This window comes from Bos mutus, chromosome 1, assembly GCF_027580195.1.
Source record: "Bos mutus isolate GX-2022 chromosome 1, NWIPB_WYAK_1.1, whole genome shotgun sequence".
In the NCBI taxonomy this organism is placed as follows: Eukaryota; Metazoa; Chordata; class Mammalia; order Artiodactyla; family Bovidae; genus Bos; species Bos mutus.
In genome coordinates, this window is record NC_091617.1 from 150,748,181 (window position 1) to 150,761,982 (window position 13,802).

A 13,802-nucleotide genomic window follows, 5' to 3' on the forward strand; every position below is an offset into this window, starting at 1 on the left:
GTGTGGGGAGTGCAGGTTCGATCCTTGGTTAGGAAGCTAAGATCTCACATGCCTCACAGCCGAAAAATCAAAACATAAAAACATCAGAAGCAAGATTGTAATAAATTCAATAAAGACTTTAAAAATGATCCATCTCAAAAAAAATCTTTAAAAATACATATAATGGAAAAGGATCTAAAAAAAGAATATATATATATTCTTATAGATATAAAAGAACATATAATCTAAAAGAAGAAAATATAGATAAAAGAGTATATATCTAAAAAGAATGTATGTATATACATATATATATATATAGTGTGAAGGTTGCTCAGTAGTGTCCGACTCTTTGCAACTCCATGGACTATACAGTCCATGGAATTCTCCAGACCAGAATACTGAAGTGGGTAGCCTTTCCCTTCTCCAGGGAATCTTCTCAACCCAGAGATCGAACCCAGATCTTCCAAATTGCAGGCGGATTCTCCACCAGCTGACCCGTGTAGCGTTGGTCGCTCAGTTGTGTCCGACTCTTTGCGACCCCATGGACTGTAGCCCAGCAGGCTCTTCTGGCCGCGAGGATTTTCCAGACAAGGATACTGGAGTGGGTTGCCATTTCCTCCAGGGGATCTTCCCAGCCCAGGGATGGAAGCCGGGTCTCCTGTGTTGCCAACAGACGCTTTACCATCTGAGCTCACGTTGCTACACCCCTGAAACTAATGCAACTTTGTAAATTACAATGTTTGAAAATTTGAAAAGAAAAATCTAAAAAAGGAAGCTATTCGTTTTTAGGGCTGGTACAGGAGACTGAGCTGACACGTAATCCGTTGTGCCTTATGTAATTAACAGCATTCTCTAAACTAACACAGGAGCCACTAAAGCAAACACACAAGCAAAATCTCTCCTGGTCACCTGAGCATTTAGTTGAAAAGTATTTCTTAGGACTCGGGGGAAAGGAGATAAATAGGAATATTAGATTTATAGTTAGGAGCACCAGCATCTCTGAATTTATGATAAAAGCCAGAAGTTTGCAAAGCTGGATAAAACCTGACTTTTCAAGGACACATCATTTGCAACTGTTGACTTCCATGGGCAAGGCAAAGTCGAGAGAACACAGATTTCTATCTTTCCTTTTAAGAAGAGCAAATGTAATTACTTCACTGTAGGTATTTGCGTGGAGAATTCAATCAAGTGACTTTAAAGAAATCAAATAAACCTTGGCTGGAGAATCGAAAAGCAAGAATGATTCAGTGGGAGGCTGAACTGAGAGCACAGCACTGCTGATGGGCCCCAGGGGAGGAGCACAGAAGCAGGAGAAAATGTAATTTTAAAAGGACCATATCCCAAGAGCATGAAACCCAAACAGCATTGCAGCAGACAGACCACAGGGGCAGGGAAGCGTGAGACCATTTGCAGTCTATGGGCTGTTAATAAGTCAGCCTCGGGAGATACACAACACCAAATGGGGCATCATAGTTGCCCCCAAGGGCTGCCTGAAACCATGGCCCATGCCAGCTTCTGCGGCAGCAGAGAATCAGAAAGAGCTTACTGTTTAAAAAGAGCCTGATAGACTTCCCTCGAGGTCTAGCAGTTAAGTCTCCACGCTGCCACTGCAGGGGACATGGGTTCAATCCCTGGTCCAGAAGCTAAGATCCCACATGCCACCCAGCGCAGCCAAAATAAATAAAGTGAATATAAAGAGCATGGTGTGGACATTGAGCATGCACAGCGTCAGGAAACCTCTGAAGCCACTGTCCCAAACCCCTCCCTCCACCCAGCTTCCCTGAGAGCTGACCAGGTGCAGAGTCACATCAGCGAGAACATTTCCTCCCTTTTGACCAAAAGCAACTTCCTTGAGAAGCACATCTCAGCCACAGAGACTTCCAAACCCATCCAAATGCAGACTTGAAAACCTAGGAGCAGACTGGCCCTCCGTCCCCAGTCGGAGCCATGCAGGGCTTCACCAGCTTTACTGTGCAGTCATTTGCAGCTGGTGGCAGGGCTTCCCTGGTGGCTCAGATGATACAGAATCTGCCTGCAATGCAAGAGACCTGGGTTTGATCCCTGGGTTAGGAAGATCCTCTGGAGAATACTGGGACTACTCCAGTATTATTGCCTGGGAAATCCCATGGACAGAGGAGCCTGGCAGGCTACAGTCCATGAGGTCACAAAGAGTCAGGCATGACTGAGTGACTCACAAATACAGAAAACAGTCCAGAGCAGTGGCTTAATGGACAGAGAGCCTCAGCTGGTGTTCCGACCTCTTCCCCAGAACCCACTCAGGCCCCACCCTCACTAGCTGTGAGAGGACCAGAGGGAGTTGACAGTCCGTTCTCCAGACCTCTCTCCCTCCCGGGACAGAAGACTCAATTCGAGACCTGCTATGGTCAGCACTGCCCAAAGTTGTTCCAAAATGCAAGGTTGCTGCTTGGGAAAACTGTGTCTTCCTTTTAGCAAAACGACACCAGAAAACAACCAAAACCGGCAAAGAACTGCAGAGAAATTGTCCTTTTGACATGCCTCCTGCTTCGCTTTACAAAGGCACTTGATTTTGCAAGAGACACACGCAGTCTGAGCTGGAAGAAGGAGGGAAATGCAGATATTTCCAGTGGCTGATGAAAATTCACACAGTACTGCAGACTCAAGCAGGGAGTCGTCCTCCAGGAGTAAATGAACGGCAGGTACCGATCCAGTCCACTTCTGGCCGCTCTAACCCCAAAGGAGACCTTCTCTTCCAGCAGACTCACGCAAAGCAGGGCAAGATGAAACAGGTCTTCACCTGGCATTGGGCCCGGATGGAGTGGGGGCCTCAAGGAAGGAGCAAGTCGTGCTTTTTAAGGAAACTGCTGTGCACCTCATGACATCAGTGCCAACCCGGGAACACTAACATCACAAAAGGAAAAAGACAGCTCTCCCCAAGGGATCCGTTGGGAAACTGACGTCAGAAGAAAAGCCTGCTGTCAGCCAGCCAACCGCAGCAGCCCGTAGTGGCAGCTGGTGTCTAATTTGCATAAGGGCCCGATGAAGATGGCACCTCCCATCCAGGGACTGTGAAAGGCTGGTTGGAGCTCACGGGCATTCATCATAGTCACTGGTTATGAAGGAGTAGCCAGAGGTCCTAAGCTGGCTTTGGCGCGGTGGTGGGCACTGGAGACGTAGCAGTGAATGGTACGTGAACAGGGAGCTGGGCGGACAGTCCTCACCTCTGTCCACCTCTCCATGAGGCCAGTGGCCCTGGGCAGGTCTGCCAACGGGCTCCATCTACCAACTGCCTGTGTGATTCTCAGGCTTGAACAGACGGGGAGTCATGACCTTCTGGATTTTTACCATGCAATGTGACTTTTTTTTAGGTGAAATCCACATAACATGAAAGCTAATCTTTTCTTTTCTTCTTCTTTTTTTCTTTTTGCTGCATGTCAGATATTATCTGCATGTGAGATATTAATTCCCCAACAAGGGATCAAACCCAGGCCCCCTGCAGTGTAAGGTCGGAGTTTTAACCACTGGAAGCCCAGGAATCCAAAAACCTAATTTTTTTGAAGCAGCTTTCAATAATATTTAGTCCATTTACAAAGTCATGCAACCAGCATCTCTATCAAGTTCCCAAACCTTCTCATACACCCCTCAGAAGAAAACCCCTTGCCCATTAAGTTGACACCCTCCCCTATTCCAACACAACCTTTAAAAGAACATCTTCTGCTTGTGGTACATATACACGATGGAATATTACTCAGCCATAAAAAGGAACACATTTGAGTCGGTGCTAATGAGGTGAATGAACCTAGAGCCTATTGTACAGAGTGAAGTAAGTAAGAGAGAAAAACAAATATAATATATTAACACATACGTAATGGAATCTAGAAAGATGGTACTGATGATCCTATTTGCAGAGCAGGAATAGAGACACAGACATGGAGAACCGATATGTGGACACAGTGGGAGAAGGAGAGGGTGGGATGAATTGAGAGAGTAGCATTGAAACGCATACATTCCCATGAGTAGAACAGAGAGCCAGTGGGAATCTGCTGTATGTCACAGGGAGGTCAGACCTGGTTCTCTGTGACAGCCTAGATGGGTGGGATGGGGTGGGAGGTGGGAGGGAGGTTCAAGAGGGAGGGGACATACACCTACCTATTGCTGATCCATGTTGATGTATGGCAGAAACCAACACCATATTAAAGCAATTATCTTCCAGTTAAAAATAAATAAAATTTTCAAGAAAGAACATCCTATTTAATTCCCCGAAACTGTCTCCCCTCACTCCCTCCCTGACCTCAGTCCAGCTTCTAGCCACAGAAGAGCGTGGTGTCCTCAGGCAGGGGGTTAGGTTTTATTCATCCTTACATCCCCAGGGCCTTAGCACAGGGTATGGCTCCCAGTTGAAGTTGGGGAGCAAAATCATAAAAACAGGGTGCTGAGCCTGCACTTAAGATATCAGGAATGCAAATTTCAGCTCCTCTGAAAGTACTTCACACTAGACTCTATGGCAAGCTCACCCAAGGCCTAAGCTACTGGGGAAGCCAGGGAAAGCCAGGAGTGAGAACCCTCCTTCCTTCATGGTGTCTGGACCCCAGGAGCATCCCAAATGGCACATCCATAGATGGGCTCCATGTCAGCGTCCCCTCTCCCTGCCGGAAACTCAGCCACGGGCGGTCCATGGGATGCTGGAACATGATACGTCACAGCACAGAACAGCAAGCACTTTTCAGGGACAGACATTTGACTGTGGCAAACTGTCGCCTAAGATCCCATCTGGCTCCAGTAATAGCAGCACCTGCTGCTCTAGGGATGGGGCTTTGGCCTCAACACCCATCTGCTGCGGGCCTTTCAGAGCAAATGTCTTTTTCTCATCTGTCTGCAGCCGTGGGTCTGCACCAAACAAGGACTTTGTCCCTTTAAGCACCTCTTCTGCCCCATGGCCCCACACTGTGTCTCTGGGGGAGGGTTTGGGACTTGCCCTGACCTTTTGGAGTGGGGTCAGGTCTGGATGGGGCTTCCGCGATGACTCAGCGGTAAAGTATCTGCCTGTCAATGTGGGAGACTCAGGGTCAATCCCAGGGTGGGGAAGATCCCCTGGAGGAGGAAACGGCAACCTGCTCAAGTGTTCTTGCCTCGAAGATTCCATGGACAGAGGAGCCTGGGAGGCTACAGTCTACGGGGTTGCAGAGAGACAGATGTGACAGTGACGGAGACGCACACACACTGGTCTGGATACTGCCCTGGCCTGGCACCAGCTTCCCCCAGAGGGGCGAGCTTTGGGGGAAGGGCTGGAGGCAGATAAACACCCGAAAATGCCCAAAGCCTGGGTGCTGAGGTCTGGGGCTCCCCGCTCTTCTAAGGGGTGGGACCATGCTTGAACATGGAAAGATTGCACTCTCAGACCCACCGGGCAAGACGCACTGGGTAGAAACAGAAAAAGCAGCGCGATGCATTGTAGGTGATTCCCAGCCCCAGGCGGTACCCGGTTCTGGTTAAGTGATTCTATTTTAGAGCCTTGACTTCCATCTACCCTCTGAGTCTAGCAACAGAGGCACAGGTAACCTCCCATTTGTGTTAGAGACTCTTCCTTTTATTGGGATAATATGTCACTCATCTTGGCTCGTCCCTGAGGGACTGAGTCACATCTTTCTTTCCTGAGCCAAGGGGAGGGAGGAGGAGCGTGGGAGGAGAAACTCCAAGAACAATAGGGATCCTGAGAGTCAGGGAAGCCTGCAGCACCAGCCGTGTCAGCCAAGCAGAGGGCGAGAGGGGCCAGCCCTGAGCCAACAGTAAAGAGGGCCGCGTGTGGACCCAACCGTCTCCAGACCCCACTGCACCCCAGGAACCAGCAAGCGTGCATTTCAGATAGACGGTCCCCAGACCTGAGATGTGCACAGGTTGTCCTGAGCTGAAATGAGCTTGGGGAATTTGGGCGGGGGGGCACATTCAAGCAATTACAAATTACATCCATGATATATTCTTATATTCCCACTCCAGTATTCTTGGGCTTCCCTGGTGGATCAGCTGGTAAAGAATCCACCTGCAATGCGGGAGACCTGGGTTCCATCCCTGGGTTGGGAATATCCCCTGGAGAAGGGAACGGCTACCCACTCCAGTATTCTGGCCTGGAAAATTCCATGGACTGTATAGTCCATGGGGTCGCAAAGAGTCGGACATAACTGAGTGACTTTCACTTTCATATATAACAGAATATAACATATTATAATAAAATATGTATAATTTATAACATATATAACATTATTTGTTGTTCAGTCGCTAAGCCATGTCCCACTCTTTGCAACCCACAGCTTCCCTGTTCTTCACCATCTCCCAGAGTTTACTCAAACTCATGTCAATTGAGTCAGTGATGCCATCCAACCATCTTATCCTCTGTCGTCCCCTTCTCCTGCCTTCAATCTTCCCCAGTATCAGGGTCTTTTTCAGTGAGTCAGCTCTTTGCATCAGGTGGCCAAAGTATTGGAGTTTCAGCTTCAGCATCAGTCCTACCAATGAATATTCAGGGCTGATTTCCTTTAGGATGGACTGGTTGGATCTCCTTGGGAGTTTTTATGACACAGGAATTGGCAGACTCTCCAATCAAGGCTTCTCTTCTCCCCTCCCCCAGTGGAGCTGCTTTATCAGCATAAGAGGGCTCTTAGCCCAACTTACAGTGTCTCATGGACTTGGAGGGTGTGGCAGGGGGCTCTGAAGATTCCCCATGTCCTGCTCTCCGCTCTGTACAATTCTTGAACCAATGTCCCCTTTGGGGAACTTTTGAGGGTTCCCTTCTCCACAGACTGGAAGGGGTGGTACTTTTCACTCCACTCTTCCAAGTGGGAACACCTTGAACCATACCCTAACTCTCAGCCCTAGGGTGAGGAAATCCACCTGATATGGCTTATAAAGTAATCTCCAGACAGTGAAATAATTATGAAAAGAAAGACTGTGGTATTCCTGGAACCCGGCAAAACAGAGAACCGGAAGCCCACATCCAGACTAGAGATTGAGATTCTGCTTGTCAGCATCTCAGAGCCCTGGACAGGCATCACACGGTGACTGCAACAAATGAGAAGAGCACTTAAAATACAGGAGACTGCAGGAGATAGAGCCAGTGAGACCGGCCGCCTGCGGGATCACCTGGCAGGCTGCCTCCGTCAAGTGCCATCTCGAAGAGAGCCCAGGATGCAGACACAGGTTCACAGGAAGCCCCGGGGTGTCCAGGGCGTTGAGGTGGAGGTCAGCGAACCGCCACACCTACCTGTCTGATGCAGGCTAAAATTCTATTTTCTTTACTTCCCAGGGAAAACTACATGCAGTTTGCTTCATTAGATAGAGACCATTCAAAAATACATCAAGCTTCTTTTTTTAATGTTTTTAATTGATTTACAGTGGTGTGTTATCTTCTGATGTAGTTTCAAAGTGATTCATATATATATACATATATATATGTATACATATAGTCCATGGGGCCGCAAAGAGTCGGACATAACTGAGCTACTGAGCACACATATACATACATTGACTTTTATATTTTTTCCAGTATGCTTTATCACAGGATGTTGAATATAGTTCCCTGTGCTATACAGTTGGTCCTTGTTTATTTTATATACAGTGCTGTGTATCTGTTAATCCTAAGATCTTTGTTTATCCCCTGCTTTCCTCTTTTGAAACCATAAATTTGTTTTCCACATCTGTGAGTCTGTTTTGTAAACAGGTTCGTTTGCATCATATTTTAGATTCCATACATAAGCGATATCATATGATATTCATCTTTGGCTTAGTTCATTAGTATGATAATCTCTAGGTCCATCCATCTTTTTACAAATGGCATTATTTCATTCTTTTCAAGCTTCCTTTTAAAAGAAATGTCTTATCTCATCCTAAAAAACAACTGTAGATGGAAATTATTTTTCAGGATCAAAGCTGGTGGGGTAGGTTGTCTGCCAGCAGTCCTTGGGGAAAAGGCGCCGGGAGGTGGGGAAGTAAGGCCTGTGGACCAAGATAGGGGACCAAGTGGTTATCTGAGGACTTGAGGCCCCAAATCCAGTGCATTTTCCCTCCACAAAGCCCTGGCTAAGGACCTGCTCCTTTCTGAGGACTAAGGCAATGACTGAAACGAGCAGGCTTCTCTTCAAAAGACTCTGAAATGCCAGCAGCAGATTTCTCCAGGACAACACAGATTTAATGAAACACAAAATGTAGGCCTTTTGCACTCCAGCCAGAGCTTCACCAGGAATTTAAACCACATCTCGATAAAAGCGATGCAGTTTCACCCTTGCAGAAGTTAGTTAGAAGCAATCCATTCAGAAGATACAAGCCTCCATAGGAAGGGGGGACATCAGGTTGAATCTGATCAAAATGCTAACAAACTTTGAGTGCCAAGTTAAATGACACGATCCCTATAGATGGTGCAGTAAAGGTGAAGATGAGGGGGAAATGATACAGGGAAATAACTGTTTTCTTGTATACTTAAATATACCTTATTAGAGCAAATACCCTGAATCCTGGTCTCCAAGTCACTCCCACAGGTAACAGTTGGAGTCTCCCAACAAGGGTTTCACTGCAAGGACCAGTTTTCCTGAAGTTTCCATTTACCTGGTCACTGCTCAGAGTGAACTACCAGGAACTTTCTCCTTCTTTTTATTCCTTTTTAATTTTTATTGGAACATAATTGCTTTACTATATTCTCATAAAATCCTAAAGGAAATCAACCCTGAATTTTCATTGGAAGGACTGATGCTAAAGCTGAAACTCCGATACTTTGGCCACCTGATGCAAAGAGCCAACTCATTAGAAAAGACCCTGATGATGGGAAAGATTGAAGGCAGAAGGAGAAGGGGAAGACAGTGGATGAGATGGTTGGATGGCATCACCAACTCGATGGACATGAGTTTGAGTAAACTCCCGGAGTTTGTGATGGACAGGGAGGCCTGGCATGCTGCAGTCCATGGGGTTGCAAAGAGTCAGACATGACTGAGCGACTTCACTTTCACTTTGCTGCTTAGTCCAACCAGAGCCGACCCCTGTCTCTGACATGCTGGAACGTTCTAAGTCTCTTGCTCACCGAATAGCATGCATGTTTAAAGAGATAACTAATAAGAACTAACGTATAGCACACGGAACTCTACACAAAGGGAACTCTACTCTACTCTGTGATGACCTAAATGGGAAGGAAATTCAAAAAAGAGGGGATATATGTATATGTACAGTCCATGAAGTCACAAAGAGTTGGACGTGACTGAGCGACTAACACACACACAAGGCTGATTCACTTTGCTTCATACTTTGAATATTAATCAATTCACTTTGATTCATACTGACACAGCAGTATGAAGCACCTATATTCCAATAATTAAAATAAAAATGCAACAAACTAGGGAACACTACCAAAATGAAGCAGAATCACAGATATCGAGAACAAACCAGTGTAGAGAGAGGAGGAGGGAAGGGCAACACAGGGGAAGAGGATTAACAGGTACAAACTATTAGGTATAAAATTAGTTACCAGCATATATTGTACAACAAGAGGAATATAGCCAATATTTTACAATAACTATAAATAGAGTGTAATCTTAAAGCATGCACCTGTAACTAATCTAATCTTGTACATCAACTATACTTCAATTAAAAAATTTAAATTTAGAAAGGAGGAGGATGAAATAAATGATACCCACAGTTTGACAAGGCAGGCAAAGCACAGACTGGACCTCAGCCTCTTGCTCCCCTCCTCCGGGCACCCTATGCAGTACACAACCTACACAGCTGTGTGCGTGGTCCTGAGAGATTCTTAAGGGTCCTGAAACAAGGCAGGACCCTGCAGTCCTTTTCCCCACCCCAGCCCCCAGGTTCTCAGCCTGCCTTTTTCTAGGGAAAAACTTTAGCCAAAAAAATAAGTTTAATCAGAGTAATGAGAGCATGCAGAAACAACGGAAAATAGTCAAAGATGATCAAATAATAATAGCCATCAAACATAGTCAAGGACTTTTAGTTCCTTCTCAAGGACTAGAGATAATATTCTGAGCCATATCCTGTGAGCTGTCATATAGATACTGAAACCCCCACCAGATGGAAGAAGTTAACTACATGGTAACCAGACTGTAGCCACAACATAAGCTGCCATGGTTCTGAGGGTTGGCCTCAAGGAAATGGAAACAGACAGACCTTGGAACTAAAGACTGGGGCTTCCCTGGTGGCTCAGACTGTAAAGAATCTGCCTGCTATACAGGAGACCCAGGCTCGATCCCTGGCTTGGGAAGATCCCCTGAAGAAGAGTGTGGCTAACCCACTCCAGGATTCCTGCCTGGAGAACTCCATGGACAGAGGAGCCTAGGGGACCACAGTCCATGGGGTCGCAAAGAGGCAGACACGACTGCACTGTACTTAAAACAATCAAGATGACATCACCAGACCACCAATGACCAGTTTCAAGATGTCTGTCAAGATGACTATGCCATTTCTGCATGTAGTCCCCTCCATCTGTCTATAAAAGCTCTTGCTTCCTGCTTTTCCAGGGGTGGGGGTGGGGGGGAGGTGAGAGTCTGCCTTTAGAGAGACATCTGCCTTCCCTGCCCCCAACGCCCTGGTGGCCAGCATCCAAAATCAAGCAAACTTTCCTTTCCATCAACCTGGCTTCTTCGTTAGCTTTTCAGCTGTGAGCAGTTGGACCCCCACTCTCAGAAACAGTTGTAACTATCCAAGGTTCTGATTCTTCAAATCCAATGAGAAAAGAAATCACGGTATTGAATGTTGGTCTCCTTTGTCCTGTCCAAAGTGAACTGTCATTTCCCTTCTCGTCCAAAATCATACCCACGTACAAAGCAGCCAGGGCCAGTCCTCTGACCTTGCAGAGGGTACTAGATATTCTAAATTGAGGTTCATGTGTGGAGCCCCCGAGTTAGGATTTTTAAAGGCGCCCTCTGCCCTTCAGTTTCCATCACATCTTCCCAGTGGAACACAGTAGCTGTTCTCCCACACGTGCACACAAACACACACACTTGTGACTTAAACTTTCCAGTGGTCTGGATTTCTGATCATTATAATAGACTTCCATTGTTACAACAGCTCAAGATAAAAGACAAGTAAACATGACTTCACCTCCCCATGACACATCAGACGTCGGTGACAAGTGAGGAAGAATCATCACATAAGGATTTATGCAGAAAGACAAGCATCATGGCAAGAGGACCAAAGCCAACTGCTGATTTTGAACTTTAAGCACCACTTGTAACTACAGCTCTGATTGTTTCTCAGGTGTCTTCCAGTCGTCAATGGGAGCATAAATGGAAAACTGCAAGAATGACTCTAACAGGAAAACCCCACCCTGTCCTATCTCTGAAGCATCATCACCTGCAATTATTTATTGCTGTTTATAAACCTTCTAGAGAACAGAATGGCAACCCACTCCAGTGTTCTTGCCTGGAGAATTCCATGGACAGAGGAACCTGGGGGGCTACGGTCCATGGGGTCACAAAGAGTAGGACACAACTGAGCAACTCTTCTCATTTAGGAAATAGATATGCTTGTCTTTTTGTTTACACAATTTACTTCTTTATTGTGGTAAAGTATATATAACATAAAATTTACCATTTCAGTCATTCTATAGAATCTACATTTTCGTGACATTAAGTACATTCATATTGTTATGCAGCCATACTATCATTCAACTACAGAATTCTTTATCTTCCCAAGCTGAAGCTCTGTACCTGTTAAACCCTAACTCCCCATTCCCTCCTCCGCCAGCCCTTGGTACTTTCTGTCTCTAAGAACCTGACTATTCTAGGAAGCTCCTATAAGTGAACTCAAACATTTGCTCTCTGTGACTTTATCTCACTTAAACCATAATATCTTCAAGGTTCACCCATGTTATCCCGTGTGTCCGAATTCCCTTCCTCTTTAAGGCTTATCCATTCACCTGCTGATGGATTCTTGGGGTGCTTCCACCTTCTGCTTGTTATGAACAGTGCTGCTGTGAACAAGAGGGTACAAGTTTCTGTTTATATGTGCCCTTCTTGAGCAGTGAGGATGAGGAAAGCTTAGGCTGATCTCTGATTATGCAGAGTTCAGTTATTTGCATTGTGAGATGTACATGCAATTCAATAAGTCTACTGAAGTGCAGATTGTTTTTTAAATTCACACTGGAAAATGAGCCCATCTGAAGCTCCTCCAGGACATGAAGCCTGAGAGAGATGTCACCAAGATTCCCTCCCCATCCTTCTCTCTTCCTCTCCATTCCACACCTGCCTCTCGGGAGGAAACAGACATGCCCATGGCTCAGCAGGTCAAGAATCTGCCTGCAAGGCAGGAGACACCGGTTTGATCCCTGGGTCAGGAAGATCCCCTGGAGAAGGAAATGGCAACCCACTCCAGTATTCTTGCCTGGGAAATCCCATGGGCAGAGGAGCCTGGTGGGCTACAGTACATGGGGTCTCAAACACGACAGAGCTTGCATGCACTGCACCCTGCCCCCCTCCACCTTTGCTCTCAACAGTACTTTGTCTTGATTTACAGTCCATCAGATACCTCACTCCTCCACAGCTTCCATCCTTGTAGAGTCAACCTCTCCCCTTTGGCTTCTTCTCAGGATATAAACATGCCCAAACTCCCCCGGTTCAAAGTCACCAACTGCATTAATTTCCCGTGGCCACAAAAAAGTAGGTGGCTTGAAACAACAGAAAAGTCTCCTCTTTCATTTCTGGAGGCCAGAGTCGGAAATTAAGGTGTCAGCAGGGCCGCCCTCCCTCCAGACACTCTAGGGGAGAATCCCACCTCACCCATCGGCTTCCAGGGGCTCCAGGTGTACCTTGGCTTGTGGCCACATCACTCCACTCCCCAACCTTCCCACCACATAGCCTTCTCTGCCTGTCCTTTTCTGTCTCTTATACTAATTGGCTTTGGAGCACACCCTACTCCAGAATGATTCCATCTTAATCCTTATCTGAATTATAGCTCCAAACTGGACTCTTGTTGTTGCTTAGTCACTGAGTCATGTCCAACTCTTTTGTGACCCAATAGACTATAGCCCACCAGGCTCCTCTGTCCATGGGATTTCCCAGGTAAGAATACTGGAGTGAGCTGAAATTAGACTCTACTTACAAACAAAGTCATAGTCTGAGGTTCAGGTGTGCATGAATTTGAGAGCAACACCATTCAACGCTTGTAAATCCCAATTGCCAAGACCAATGGACATGGCTCAATAGCTGTCTGCAGCAATTGTTTTGATTATTTAAAACAGAAATAGCATTTTATTTCCTACAGATTTTTCAGATTATAGAGTCATTAAGGGAAAGTTTTGATGTCGAAAAATTGAAAGAAAGCAAAAACACCCACAAACTTACAGCTCTTAGAGACTTACCTAAATTAACATTTTGGATGACATTCTTCTACACTCATTAATATAAGACAATATATGCAAAGTAAACTGTATATTTTATTATGTTTTTTCACTTAAACTATGGCATAGACAACATGCCAGGTTGATACACACACACATTCAATAAATAGATGCAGACGCTTGCTATGTGTCAGGCAGGTTTTCCAGAGCCTGAGATCTAATGGTGAATAAAACACACATAGATCTTTGCTCAGAAACTTCCTTTCGGACAGGGACAACCAATAATAAGATTATCAACATGATAAATAACCTCCTTGAAGATGAAAAGTGCTGCAGAGAAGACAAGCAGTAGCATAAGGAAGAGCAATGTGAGGAGGGAGTGGCGTGATTGAGACTTTTAAAAGAGGAGGCAAGCGCCTCATTAAGAAGGTGACTTCTGCACAAACAGTTGAAGACCCCCAAACACTGGAAAATCATTTTCAATGACCGCATAGTATTCCACTGGTTATACCTGCAA